The sequence below is a fragment of the Oncorhynchus gorbuscha genome, linkage group LG24 (genome assembly GCF_021184085.1).
Source record: "Oncorhynchus gorbuscha isolate QuinsamMale2020 ecotype Even-year linkage group LG24, OgorEven_v1.0, whole genome shotgun sequence".
Taxonomy (NCBI): Eukaryota; Metazoa; Chordata; class Actinopteri; order Salmoniformes; family Salmonidae; genus Oncorhynchus; species Oncorhynchus gorbuscha.
Genome location: NC_060196.1, coordinates 64,543,292 through 64,558,291, shown reverse-complemented (window position 1 = coordinate 64,558,291; position 15,000 = coordinate 64,543,292).

The following is a 15,000-nucleotide window of genomic DNA, read 5'->3' as shown; positions in this document are numbered from 1 at the left end:
GTCTGGATGTGTGGGTTCAAGCAGAGGGCTAAGGCAGTGATGAGAGAATGAAGAGAGGGAATGAGGATGGTTAGAATCTGAAGCAAACGGTTCCTGCTGCTAACTTACCATTTGCATGAGTTGAAAATTAGATGTGCCCTCAAATCAAAACACAAATCGACATCTCGGGCTTCACTGAGTCGAAGAACACGCTCAGGAATCTTCACTCCGCGTGTCACAGACTAACAGGAGATGTGTACGATGGATGATTAGGGACACGTTGCAGGGATGATCAGTAAAGAAAGATTCCGGAACACTAACCAGGGTTCTACCTTAGTTACCGGGGAGGTCTCAGCCTTACTGACTGGCCCCTATCTCCTCCCCTGCTCTGTGTTGAGACCACGCAAGGTTATTGGGGTAATGAGAGAGTTTTATTCTCAAGGCAGCTCCTTTGATATGTTAAAACGACTTCTACTGCTGGCAGCAGGGAGCTGCAGAAGATTTACCTCCCGGAAAGAAGAGGTTATTCCCCCTGGGAGAGGAAGAGATGGAGGGAGAGAGGGATGGAGGGAGAAAGAAAGAAAGGTAGAGAGAGACTGAGGAGGAGCGAGAGGGAGTGAGGGGGAGAGGGAGGGAGAAAGAAAGAAAGGTAGAGAGAGACTGAGGAGGAGTGAAAGAGAGAGAGGGAGGGGGGGGGAGGGAGAGGGAGAGGGAGGGAGAGGCAGAGGGAGAGAGAGGGAGGGAGAGGCAGAGGGAGGCAGAGGGAGAGAGAGGGAGAGAGGGAGGGAGAGAGGGAGAGAGGGAGAGAGAGAGAGAGAGAGCAACCACCCGGAGTACAATCTAGGGAGAAGAGTAACTACCCGGAGTACAATCTAGCAACTACCCGGAGCACAATCTAGGGAGAAGAGTAACTATCCGGAATACAATCTAGCAACTACCCGGAGCACAATCTAGGGAGAAGAGTAACTACCCGGAGCACAATCTAGGGAGAAGAGTAACTACCCGGAGTACAATCTAGCAACTACCCGGAACACAATCTAGGGAGAAGAGCAACTACCTGGAGCACAATCTAGGGAGAAGAGTAACTACCCGGAGTACAATCTAGCAACTACCCGGAGCACAATCTAGGGAGAAGAGTAACTACCTGGAGCACAATCTAGGGAGAAGAGTAACTACCCGGAGCACAATTTAGGGAGAAGAGTAACTACCCGGAATACAATCTAGCAACTACCCGGAGCACAATCTAGGGAGAAGAGTAACTACCCGGAGTACAATCTAGCAACTACCCGGAGCACAATCTAGGGAGAAGAGAAACTACCCGGAGCACAATCTAGCAACTACCCGGAGCACAATCTAGGGAGAAGAGTAACTACCCGGATCACAATCTAGGGAGAAGAGTAACTACCCGGAGCACAATCTAGCAACTACCCGGAGCACAATCTAGGGAGAAGAGTAACTACCCGGAGTACAATCTAGCAACTACCCGGAGCACAATCTAGGGAGAAGAGTAACTACCTGGAGCACAATCTAGGGAGAAGAGTAACTACCCGGAGTACAATCTAGCAACTACCCGGAGCACAATCTAGGGAGAAGAGTAACTACCCGGAGAACAATCTAGTGAGAAGAGTAACTACCCGGAGTACAATCTAGCAACTACCCGGAGCACAATCTAGGGAGAAGAGTAACTACCCGGAGTACAATCTAGCAACTACCCGGAGCACAATCTAGGGAGAAGAGTAACTACCTGGAGCACAATCTAGGGAGAAGAGTAACTACCTGGAGCACAATTTAGGGAGAAGAGTAACTACCCGGAATACAATCTAGCAACTACCCGGAGCACAATCTAGGGAGAAGAGTAACTACGCGGAGTACAATCTAGCAACTACCCGGAGCACAATCTAGGGAGAAGAGAAACTACCCGGAGCACAATCTAGCAACTACCCGGAGCACAATCTAGGGAGAAGAGTAACTACCCGGATCACAATCTAGGGAGAAGAGTAACTACCCGGAGCACAATCTAGCAACTACCCGGAGCACAATTTAGGGAGAAGAGTAACTACCCGGAGTACAATCTAGCAACTACCCGGAGCACAATCTAGGGAGAAGAGTAACTACCCGGAGAACAATCTAGTGAGAAGAGTAACTACCCGGAGTACAATCTAGCAACTACCCGGAGCAAAATCTAGGGAGAAGAGTAACTACCCGGAGTACAATCTAGCAACTACCCGGAGCACAATCTAGGGAGAAGAGTAACTACCTGGAGCACAATCTAGGGAGAAGAGTAACTACCCGGAGTACAATCTAGCAACTACCCGGAGCACAATCTAGGGAGAAGAGTAACTACCCGGAGAACAATCTAGTGAGAAGAGTAACTACCCAGAGTACAATCTAGCAACTACCCGGAGCACAATCTAGGGAGAAGAGTAACTACCCGGAGTACAATCTAGCAACTACCCGGAGCACAATCTAGGGAGAAGAGTAACTACCTGGAGCACAATCTAGGGAGAAGAGTAACTATCCGGAGTACAATCTAGCAACTACCCGGAGCACAATCTAGGGAGAAGAGCAACTACCTGGAGCACAATCTAGGGAGAAGAGTAACTACCCGGAGTACAATCTAGCAACTACCCGGAGCACAATCTAGGGAGAAGAGTAACTACCCGGAGCACAATCTAGGGAGAAGAGTAACTACCCGGAGCACAATCTAGCAACTACCCGGAGCACAATCTAGGGAGAGGAGTAACTACCCGGAGCACAATCTAGGGAGAAGAGTAACTACCCGGAGCACAATCTAGCAACTACCCGGAGCACAATCTAGCAACTACCCAGAGCACAATCTAGGGAGAAGAGTAACTACCCGGAGCACAATCTAGGGAGAAGAGTAACTACCCGGAGCACAATCTAGCAACTACCCGGAGCACAATCTAGGGAGAGGAGTAACTACCCGGAGCACAATCTAGGGAGAAGAGTAACTACCCGGAGCACAATCTAGCAACTACCCGGAGCACAATCTAGCAACTACCCAGAGCACAATCTAGGGAGAAGAGTAACTACCCGGAGCACAATCTAGGGAGAAGAGCAACTACCCGGAGTACAATCTAGGGAGAAGAGTAACTACCCGGAGCACAATCTAGGGAAGAGAGGAACCTTCTGTTTTCCAATTTAGGGAGAAGAGGAACAATCCGGTGTCCCTAGATGAGATACAGCCACAAGGAGCCAAAAGAGGAGATATTAGAGATATAGAAAGAAGGATGAAATAGAAGATGGTGGACTCTGAAAGACAAGACACAGAAGACATAGAATTTGTAAAGGGGTGAAAGGGTATGTGAGAAGTGGAATGAAAGATGGAGGGAGAGAGGGAAAGCGGAGAGGAAAGATAGCTAGACAGACACAGAAGTCCCCTGGAGAGACGAGAAGGGTGGAACGATAGCTAGACAGACACAGAAGTCCCCTGGAGAAACGAGAAGGGTGGAACGATAGCTAGACAGACACAGAAGTCCCCTGGAGAGACGAGAAGGGTGGAACGATAGCTAGACAGACACAGAAGTCCCCTGGAGAGACGAGAAGGGTGGAACGATAGCTACGGACATATTCAATCAATCCCTATACCAGTCTGCTGTTCCCACATGCTTCAAGAGGGCCACCATTGTTCCTGTTCCCAAGAAAGCTAAGGTAACTGAGCTAAACGACTACCGCCCCGTAGCACTCACTTCCGTCATCATGAAGTGCTTTGAGAGACTAGTCAAGGACCATATCACCTCCACCCTACCTGACACCCTAGCCCCACTCCAATTTGCTTACCGCCCAAATAGGTCCACAGACGATGCAATCTCAACCACACTGCACACTGCCCTAACCCACCTGGACAAGAGGAATACCTATGTGAGAATGCTGTTCATCGACTACAGCTCGGCATTCAACACCATAGTACCCTCCAAGCTCGTCATCAAGCTCGAGACCCTGGGTCTCGACCCCGCCCTGTGCAACTGGGTACTGGACTTCCTGTCGGGCCGCCCCCAGGTGGTGAGGGTAGGCAACAACATCTCCTCCCCGCTGATCCTCAACACGGGGCCCCACAAGGGTGCGTTCTGAGCCCTCTCCTGTACTCCCTGTTCACCCACGACTGCGTGGCCACGCACGCCTCCAACTCAATCATCAAGTTTGCGGACGACACAACAGTGGTAGGCTTGATTACCAACAACGACGAGACGGCCTACAGGGAGGAGGTGAGGGCCCTCGGAGTGTGGTGTCAGGAAAATAACCTCACACTCAACGTCAACAAAACTAAGGAGATGATTGTGGACTTCAGGAAACAGCAGAGGGAACACCCCCTATCCACATCGATGGAACAGTAGTGGAGAGGGTAGCTAGTTTTAAGTTCCTCGGTATACACATCACAGACAAACTGAATTGGTCCACTCACACTGACAGCGTCGTGAAGAAGGCGCAGCAGCGCCTATTCAACCTCAGGAGGCTGAAGAAATTCGGCTTGTCACCAAAAGCACTCACAAACTTCTACAGATGCACAATCGAGAGCATCCTGGCGGGCTGTATCACCGCCTGGTACGGCAACTGCTCCGCCCTCAACCGTAAGGCTCTCCAGAGGGTAGTGAGGACTGCACAACGCATCACCGGGGCAAACTACCTGCCCTCCAGGACACCTACACCACCCGTTGTTACAGGAAGGCCATAAAGATCATCAAGGACATCAACCACCCGAACCACTGCCTGTTCACCCCGCTATCATCCAGAAGGCGAGGTCAGTACAGGTGCATCAAAGCTGGGACCGAGAGACTGAAAAACAGCTTCTATCTCAAGGCCATCAGACTGTTAAACAGCCACCACTAACACTGAGTGGCTGCTGCCAACACACTGTCATTGACACTGACCCATCTCCAGCCATTTTAATAATGGGAATTGATGGGAAATGATGTAAATATATCACTAGCCACTTTAAACAATGCTACCTTATATAATGTTACTTACCCTACATTATTCATCTCATATGCATATGTATATACTGTACTCTACATCATCGACTGCATCCTTATGTAACACATGTATCACTAGCCACTTTAACTATGCCACTTTGTTTACTTTGTCTACACACTCATCTCATATGTATATACTGTACTTGATACCATCTACTGTATGCTGCTCTGTACCATCACTCATTCATATATCCTTATGTACATGTTCCTTATCCCCTTACACTGTGTATAAGACAGTAGTTTTGGAATTGTTAGTTAGATTACTTGTTGGTTATCACTGCATTGTCGGAACTAGAAGCACAAGCATTTCGCTACACTCGCATTAACATCTGCTAACCATGTGTATGTGACAAATAAAATTTGATTTGATTTAGACAGACACAGAAGTCCCCTGGAGAGACGAGAAGGGTGGAACGATAGCTAGACAGACACAGAAGTCCCCTGGAGAGACGAGAAGGGTGGAACGATAGCTAGACAGACACAGAAGTCCCCTAAAGAGAGGAGAAGGGAGGATAGAAATCTAGACAGAGACAGCAGTCCCCTGGAGAGAGGAGAAGAGAGGAAAGGAGGCCTTGGACGAGAGCAGTGTTTTCTCAGCATGACAGGAAACATTGGCCTCCCTGATCTCACCCCAGAGCACACGCTCCTTATGGTTGATTGACACTGCCACTGGCCAATCCCTGTCTATCCTGCATCTGAGATCACCAGTGTTAGCCAATCACCTCCAGGGCAATATGGCATATGGAAGGTAAAACAGATTAAGTTGGTGACAGCAGTTCTGCCTGACTCAGATAAAGACTCTCTAGAGTTTTGTCACATAATGTAGAGAGAGCAGTGTGTGGGGTCACTAAAATGGAAGGTAAGGGTGATATTCACAATGTGCACAAGGCCTTAACCTGACCTGAACTCGTCACGATTGTGATTCCTCGTGGGTGAAGAGATTGTTATGTATGAAGGCAGTTTCTTGGTCTAAATTTTAGAGCAGTATTTCCTAACACCGGTCCTCTAGTGCCCCAACGGAACACAGAACCGGTCCTCTAGTGCCCCAACGGAACAGAACCGGTCCTCTAGTACCCCAACGGAACAGAACCGGTCCTCTAGTGCCCCAACGGAACAGAACTGGTCCTCTAGTGCCCCAACGGAACAGAACCGGTCCTCTAGTGCCCCAACGGAACACAGAACCGGTCCTCTAGTGCCCCAACGGAACAGAACCGGTCCTCTAGTGCCCCAACGGAACAGAACCGGTCCTCTAGTGCCCCAACGGAACAGAACCGGTCCTCTAGTGCCCCAACGGAACACAGAACCGGGGACAGCATCACCCCATCTGAATGATAGAGGGGACATCATCACCCCATCTGAATGATAGAGGGGACAGCATCACCCCATCTGAATGATAGAGGGGACAGCATCACTCCATCTGAATGATAGAGGGGACAGCATCACCCCATCTGAATGATAAAGGGGACAGCATCACTCCATCTGAATGATAGAGGGGACAGCATCACCCCATCCGAATGATAGAGGGGACAGCATCACCCCATCCGAATGATAGAGGGGACAGCATCACCCCATCTGAATGATAGAGGGGACAGCATCACCCCATATGACTGATAGAGGGGACAGCATCACCCCATCTGAATGATAGAGGGGACAGCATCACCCCATCCGAATGATAGAGGGGACAGCATCACCCCATCTGTCCTTTGATATTTAATTGATTCTGGATCTCATCAGGGTAATACATACAAGATACTGGAGTCATTAACACATACAGAAACACACACACACAGAGACAGATCTAGTTATCTCCCCCGAACATACTGTACATTAGCCAATATATAATAATAATATAATATATTAGCCAATATCTTCTAATGTAGCTATAATCAGTCCAGAAATGGACAAAACATTCTTTCTCACTTTTCTCACGAGAGTATTTTCCCAAGGAAACATCGTTCCCAAGGAAACTGATGACAGTCTATAAAAGATGCATTATGTCAAATGTAGACCACGACACAGATCATAACACAGATCAACGATTTCAACACCAAACATCAACTACACGAGGAGATTTCAACACCAAACATCAACTACACGATGAGATTTCAACACCAAACATCAACTACACGAGGAGATTTCAACACCAAACATCAACTACACGGGGAGATTTCAACACCAAACATCAACTACACGAGGAGATTTCAACACCAAACATCAACTACACGATGAGATTTCAACACCAAACATCAACTACACGAGGAGATTTCAACACCAAACATCAACTACACGAGGAGATTTCAACACCAAACATCAACTACACGAGGAGATTTCAACACCAAACATCAACTACACGAGGAGATTTCAACACCAAACATCAACTACACGAGGAGATTTCAACACCAAACATCAACTACACGGGGAGATTTCAACACCAAACATCAACTACACGGGGAGATTTCAACACCAAACATCAACTACACGAGGAGAGTTCAACACCAAACATCAACTACACGAGGAGATTTCAACACCAAACATCAACTACACGAGGAGATTTCAACACCAAACATCAACTACACGAGGAGATTTCAACACCAAACATCAACTACACGAGGAGATTTCAACACCAAACATCAACTACATGAGGAGAGTTCAACACCAAACATCTCTCCTCATGGCCTAACAAGATGGCCGACGCCCAGAGTGCGTTTGTGGAGAGTTGTTCTGGGCCAATTGGATAGCTAAACACATGGAACACTATTCCCTACATAGTGCACTACCTATGGGCCCTGGTCAAAAGTAGTGCACTATGTAGGGATTAGGGGGCTGTAATAAAGACAGAGGACAGAGGACAGAGGACAGAGGACAGCTCCACGAGTTAATATGACACTGTGTGTGCTTGTGCGTGTGCGTGTGCGTGTGCGTGTGCGTGTGTGTGTGTGTGTGTGTGTGTGTGTGTGTTGGTGACTTGAGGCTGGGTTCAGAAACAAAAGCATTTGTCTGATGAAATGGTAACAGAGTCAGCATGTTGAACACTGTGGTGTGACCTGCCTGTGGTGTGACCTGCCTGGTGTGTGACCTGCCTGTTGAGTGACCTGCCTGTGGTGTGACCTGCCTGTTGTGTGACCTGCCTGTTGTGTAACCTGCCTGTTGTGTGACCTGCCTGTGGTGTGACCTGCCTGTGGTGTGACCTGCCTGTGGTGTGACCTGCCTGTGGTGTGACCTGCCTGTTGTGTGACCTGCCTGTGGTGTGACCTGCCTGTGGTGTGACCTGCCTGTGGTGTGACCTGCCAGTTGTGTAACCTGCCTGTTGTGTGACCTGCCTGTGGTGTGACCTGCCTGTGGTGTGACCTGCCTGTTGTGTGACCTGCCTGTGGTGTGACCTGCCTGTGGTGTGACCTGCCTGTGGTGTGACCTGCCTGTTGTGTGACCTGCCTGTGGTGTGACCTGCCTGTGGTGTGACCTGCCTGTTGTGTGACCTGCCTGTGGTGTGACCTGCCTGTGGTGTGACCTGCCTGTGGTGTGACCTGCCTGTGGTGTGACCTGCCTGTTGTGTGACCTGCCTGTGGTGTGACCTGCCTGTTGTGTGACCTGCCTGTTGAGTGACCTGCCTGTGGTGTGACCTGCCTGTGGTGTGACCTGCCTGTGGTGTGACCTGCCTGTGGTGTGACCTGCCTGTTGTGTGACCTGCCTGTGGTGTGACCTGCCTGTGGTGTGACCTGCCTGTGGTGTGACCTGCCTGTTGTGTGACCTGCCTGTGGTGTGACCTGCCTGTGGTGTGACCTGCCTGTGGTGTGACCTGCCTGTGGTGTGACCTGCCAGTTGTGTAACCTGCCTGTTGTGTGACCTGCCTGTGGTGTGACCTGCCTGTTGTGTGACCTGCCTGTGGTGTGACCTGCCTGTTGTGTGACCTGCCTGTGGTGTGACCTGCCTGTGGTGTGACCTGCCTGTGGTGTGACCTGCCTGTTGTGTGACCTGCCTGTGGTGTGACCTGCCTGTGGTGTGACCTGCCTGTGGTGTGACCTGCCTGTTGTGTGACCTGCCTGTGGTGTGACCTGCCTGTGGTGTGACCTGCCTGTGGTGTGACCTGCCTGTTGTGTAACAGAGTCAGCATGTTGAACACTGTGGTGTGACCAGCCTGTTGTGTGACCTGCCTGTTGTGTAACAGAGTCAGCATGTTGAACACTGTGGTGTGACCAGCCTGTTGTGTGACCAGCCTGTTGTGTGACAGAGTCAGCATGTTGAACACTGTGATGTGACCTGTTAAATCCACTTCAATCAGTGTAGATGAAGAGGAGGAGATGTTTAACCCATTGCAATGTGTATGTTCTGTAACGGAGAAGCAGGAAATCAGGAAGCAGGTTCAGTCAGTGGGTTTAATATGAACGAACATCTGTACATGAACACATTAACTACCTGATGGGTGATACAACAGACTGTTAGATAAAGCGATGAAGTCCAGGTGTGACTGATGAGGCGTAATGATGTATTACCAGGGCTGGTGGTTAGTAGACCGGCGACATAGAAGTGGGGGAGTGGAAGTAGACGTGACAGTTCCCCCCCCCACCCCGGATTTAGCTGCAGGACGGTGCCGGCCGGGAGGACGTCCCAGAAGACGAGGAGCGACCGATCCGGACGGCAAAGGTTGAAATCTCGGATGATGTTGGAATCTAAAATGTGGTCCAGCAGAACCAAAAACCTCTGGACCGTACCCCTCCCAGCCGGAACCCAACACCTCCGGACTTCGAGCCCACCAGGTACTGGTGCGGAACCCACGACGTCTGGAGTCCAGGAGGGACCGTACCCCTCCCAGCCCACCAGGTACTGGAGCGGAACCCACGACGTCTGGAGTCCAGGAGGGATCTGACGGCATTCGAGGAGCTTCCCTAGATGTCCAGCTGAGGTGGACGGCATCAGCCAGTGGACCAGGAACCACCAGCCTGAGGAGGGAAACATGAAAACAGGGTGAGATCCGGTATTTAGTGGGGAGCTGTAAACCGTAGGTTGCCTCATTGTGATCCTCCTGAGGACTTTAAACGGCTCCACAAACTGGGGGCTCAGCTTCTGGCAGGGCAGGCGGTGCGGGAGATTCCAGGGGCAGAATCAGACACAATCACCAGGATGGAACACGGGAGCATTTCTGGGATGGTGGTCCGCCTACTCCTTCTGACGGCGTATTGGAGACTCACGTGGCCAGCGTTTCAAACCTCTGCACGCCGAACCACTCGTCCACCGCAGCAACTTTGGTCTTGTTCAGTATGGAGTCTGGGCATGTTGGTATCCCAGGACGCACTAGAAGGTAGACAGCCAGCTGGAGGAGTGACGAAGTAAATTCTGGGCGTATTCCACCCAGGGAAGGAACTGTGCCCATTACCCTGACTCATAATGAGAGGTCCAGCTCCTAGTTCATCCTCTCACCTGCCTGTTGGACTGAGGCCGGTACCCAGAAGTGAGGCTGACCATGTCCCCAGCTTCTTGATGAAGGCTCTCTATACCAGTGACTTGAATTGAGAGCCATGGTCAGAGACCATCTCTTCCGGAAGGACATAGTGCCGGAAGACCTGCTGGAACAGCCTCGGTAACCTGGAGAGTGTCGGGTAGATCCTGCTTTCTGGAGTGCACCTACGTTCCCATGGTTCATCTCCATGATTCGGGAGCTATTCCTGCCCTCCCGACACTTTGAAACGTAGAGGTGGACATCCGGGAGACCTGAGGTGTGCCGGGTAGATTTGGTTTGTGCACCAACAGAGAGAGAGTTGACGTAGCGAGCGATGTCCTGCGCCAAGGTGGACACAGATTAGCAGAGACGGATTAAATGGTGGGTGATAACTGGGTGTCCAGTGACAAGGGATGTATGCGCCCAGGTCAACAGCCGATGACTTACATCTGTGGGAACGTAGGTGCACTCCATAGGGCAGGAAACGGGCACAGTTTCCATAGCCTGGTGGATGTCCACCTCTACGTTTCAAAGTGTCGGGAGGGCAGGAATAGCTCCCGAATCGTGTAGATGAACCAGGGCATCGGCCTTGATGTTCTTTGAACCTGGGCAGTATGATAGAATGAATTTGAATCTAGTGAAGAAAAGCCCCCCCTTGCTTGGCGCGGGTTCAGCCGCCTTGCAGTTTGTTTGTAATCCAGGTTCTGATGGTTGGTGAGGATAAGAAATGGGTCCTTGGTGCCCTCCAGCCAGTGTCTCCACTCTTCTAGTGCCAACTTCAACACTGTCTTTTATGCATCCCTATTGACCATTGAAAGGGATATCAATCAGATTCCTTTTTCTGTGGCTTCCCTAAGGTGTCTACAGCCTTTAGACGTAGTTTCAGGCCTTTATTTTGAAGAATGAGCGTAAACGTCCAAATTGTGTAAGTGGTCAGTTGTTGGCTCTCAGTGTGATTTTTGCGCTAAACAGAGAGGTAGCCATTTTTCCTCCCGGTCCTAGTGAAAAGCCAACTGTCCCGGTTGATATATTATCAAATAGATATTTGAAAAACACATTGATTATAAAAAACGTTTGCCATGTTTCTGTCGATATTATGTATATAATTTGGAATTTTTGTTGTTGTGACCGCTATTTCCGGTGGATTCCTAGGCATAACGCATCAAACTAACCATTTTTATCATAAACTTAAAAAAATAAAACACAAATCTAAATATGTTTTTTTGGCAGAAATGCCTTCTGGAACATGTGAACTTATATCTTAACATACTGTATGTTTCCCATGCCAATAAAGTTAATTTAATTGAGAGAGAGAGAGAAAGAGAGAAAGAGAAAGAGAAAACGAGACAATGTCATTTTTTTATTCGATTATCTCTGAAGTGCTGCTCTCACGTAGAAGCTTCCAAGGGTATTTTACAAGAGTATCATAGTGGCTGCCCCAGTATGAGTAATGGCTGATTCACTGAGTGATTCTGAAGAGGTTATGAGCAAGCCAAGGACAAAGTTATCTCTCTCTCTCTCCATCCCTCCGCACCTGAAACATGGTGTTTATTAGCCTTCAGAACCAATAGCCTTTCCATGCTTCTCTTGTTCTCAAGAGAAGCAGTTCATAAAGAACCTCTGTAGTGTGTGTGTGTGTGTGTGTGTGTGTGTGTGTGTGTGTGTGTGTGTGTGTGTGTGTGTGTGTGTGTGTGTGTGTGTGTGTGTGTGTGTGTGTGTGTGTGTGTGTGTGTGTGTGTGTGTGTGTGTGTGTGTGTGTGTGTGTGGCGGGGGGAGGGTCTGACTGTGCAGATATGCGTGTGTGTGAGTGTGTGGTAAAATACATTTGGCCACTGTGATTCATTTTGACTCTGTGGAACATACATAGTGTGATTCATCTATTCTTTCACAAGACCCCATTACACCACGTAAACCAAGGGAGAGGGGGAGATAAATAGGATTGTAAAATGAGAAGGGGGAGACTGATAGTGAGTGAGGGGGAGATGAGAAGAGGGAGAGGGAGATAGGGAAAAGGGGGAGCGAGATAGGGATAGAGGTAAGGAGACGGAGAGAGAGGAAGAGGGGCAGAGAGATTGGGAGAGGAGGGAGAGAGAGAGGGAGCGAGAGAGAGAGAGAGAGAGAGAGAGAGAGGAGGAGGGAGCTAGGGAGAGACAAAATGAGATGAGAAGAGGGTAGAGAGAGGGGGAAGGGTAATTAGATAGGGAGATGGGGATACAGATAAGGAGAGGGGGAGATAGATAGGGAGAGAGAGATAGGGAGAGAGATAGTGAGAGGAAGGAGAGAAGTGGGGAGAGAGGAGAAGAGGGGGAAAAGGAGATAAAATGTGTTTTCCCTCACCTCTCCCTCTGTTATAATTATGCCGTCCATCAGCCTTACGTCCTGCCATGCACCTCCGGCCTGCGCCTCTCTCTCTGTGGTGGTCGCCCAGGTTCACCTGAAGTAATGGAGGTGTCAGGATGCCCCAGGTTCACCTGAAGTAATGGCAGTGTCAGGATGCCCCAGGTTCACCTGAAGTAATGGTGGTGTCAGGATACCCCAGGTTCACCTGAAGTAATGGAGGTGTCAGGATGCCCCAGGTTCACCTGAAGTAATGGTGGTGTCAGGATGCCCCAGGTTCACCTGAAGTAATGGTGGTGTCAGGATACCCCAGGTTCACCTGAAGTAATGGAGGTGTCAGGATGCCCCAGGTTCACCTGAAGTAATGGAGGTGTCAGGATGCCCCAGGTTCACCTGAAGTAATGGAGGTGTCAGGATGTCCCAGGTTCACCTGAAGTAATGGAGGTGTCAGGATGCCCCAGGTTCACCTGAAGTAATGGAGGTGTCAGGATGCCCCAGGTTCACCTGAAATAATGGAGGTGTCAGGATGCCCCAGGTTCACCTGAAGTAATGGAGGTGTCAGGATACCCCAGGTTCACCTGAAGTAATGGCAGTGTCAGGATACCCCAGGTTCACCTGAAGTAATGGTGGTGTCAGGATACCCCAGGTTCACCTGAAGTAATGGTGGTGTCAGGATGCCCCAGGTTCACCTGAAGTAATGGAGGTGTCAGGATACCCCAGGTTCACCTGAAGTAATGGCAGTGTCAGGATACCCCAGGTTCACCTGAAGTAATGGAGGTGTCAGGATGCCCCAGGTTCACCTGAAGTAATGGAGGTGTCAGGATACCCCAGGTTCACCTGAAGTAATGGAGGTGTCAGGATGCCCCAGGTTCACCTGAAGTAATGGAGGTGTCAGGATGCCCCAGTCATTAAATTAAACAAACTGTCATCATAGTTTCCCTTAGAAATTTGTTGTATTATGGATGAACGATTTAAAAATAATGTGCCCTTTAATTCTGCATGGTGACAGAGTTTATTTCAATTAGCTGATACCTGGGAGTTATCTATTATACCCGGGAGATACCTATTATAACTGGGAGATGCCTATTATACCTGAAAGTAACCTATTATACCTGGGGCTTGCCTTTAATACCTGGGGGTTATCTATTATACCCGGGAGTAACCTATTATACCTGGGAGTTACCTATCATACCTGGGAGTTACCTATTATACCTGGGAGTTACCTATTATAACCTGGGGGTTGCCTATTACACCTGGGGGTTATCTATTACACCTGGGGGTTATCTATTACACCTGGGGGTTACCTATTATGGAATCCCGCTTAACACACTGATTGAAGCCTGCTGAACACAGCCGCTAAGCTGTTAGCCATCCAGCTAACAAAGTTATTCCCAGATGAGTTTTGCAATGGAGCCCTCTTTGTCTGGAGAAATACATGAACAATTCCAGCGCTGTAGGACCTGTTTCTGCTACGCTTTGTTTCTGGACAAACCGGATCACTCAGTTACAATCTAGCAATTGTTTTCTTGCCGAGGAATATAGGCAGGTCGCCAGCTTATGTAAGAAACTGGGGACAAGGCAGAGTGGATTGTTTACCTTTTCTATGCCGGTGCCTGGACGTCGTCTGAGCATGTCCGTCGTGTGGTTTGTTATTATTCGAATGGCCGGTGTTGCCCAGAACTCCCCAATCTGGGAGCAGAGTCGAAGGAGCACATCAAGAGATGCATGGCAATCAGCGATGGCCGCATGCCATGAGCCGTGGAAGCCGGAGACAGCGCCTCCCATAAAGCAGTCTACATTCCCAACAGCTAATAGTTTCACCATCCTGGAGCCTGATTTTCCTTCACTTTCGTCTATGGGGGTACCTGGGTCTGTGGCCGCAGTGCCTACAACTCCTATGATTTTGAAGTCGACGTCGAGAACCTTCCGTCTCTGCTCCTGGATCGAGCTTCTCCATCTGTTTGGTGGCACCAGGCGTCGGGACCAACGGGCTCAAGTTGTCCTGCCTCACGTCCATCCAGAAAGTGTTCTCTGAATCCTGTGAATCGTGGGAGTGGGAGGATTTCCTCATCCTTCTCGCCAGCCATGATTTTGGGCAGCTCCATGGTAAGAAATGGGACCGTTCCTGGTGCAAAAACAATGTCTTATTCCGCATCTTGAGTAAATGACTAAGCTGCTCCCGAGTGTACTAGGCCAGGGCATGGAAATCAATACAGTATTTCAAAGAGCTGATTGACTCTCTGCTAGACACTAATAAAA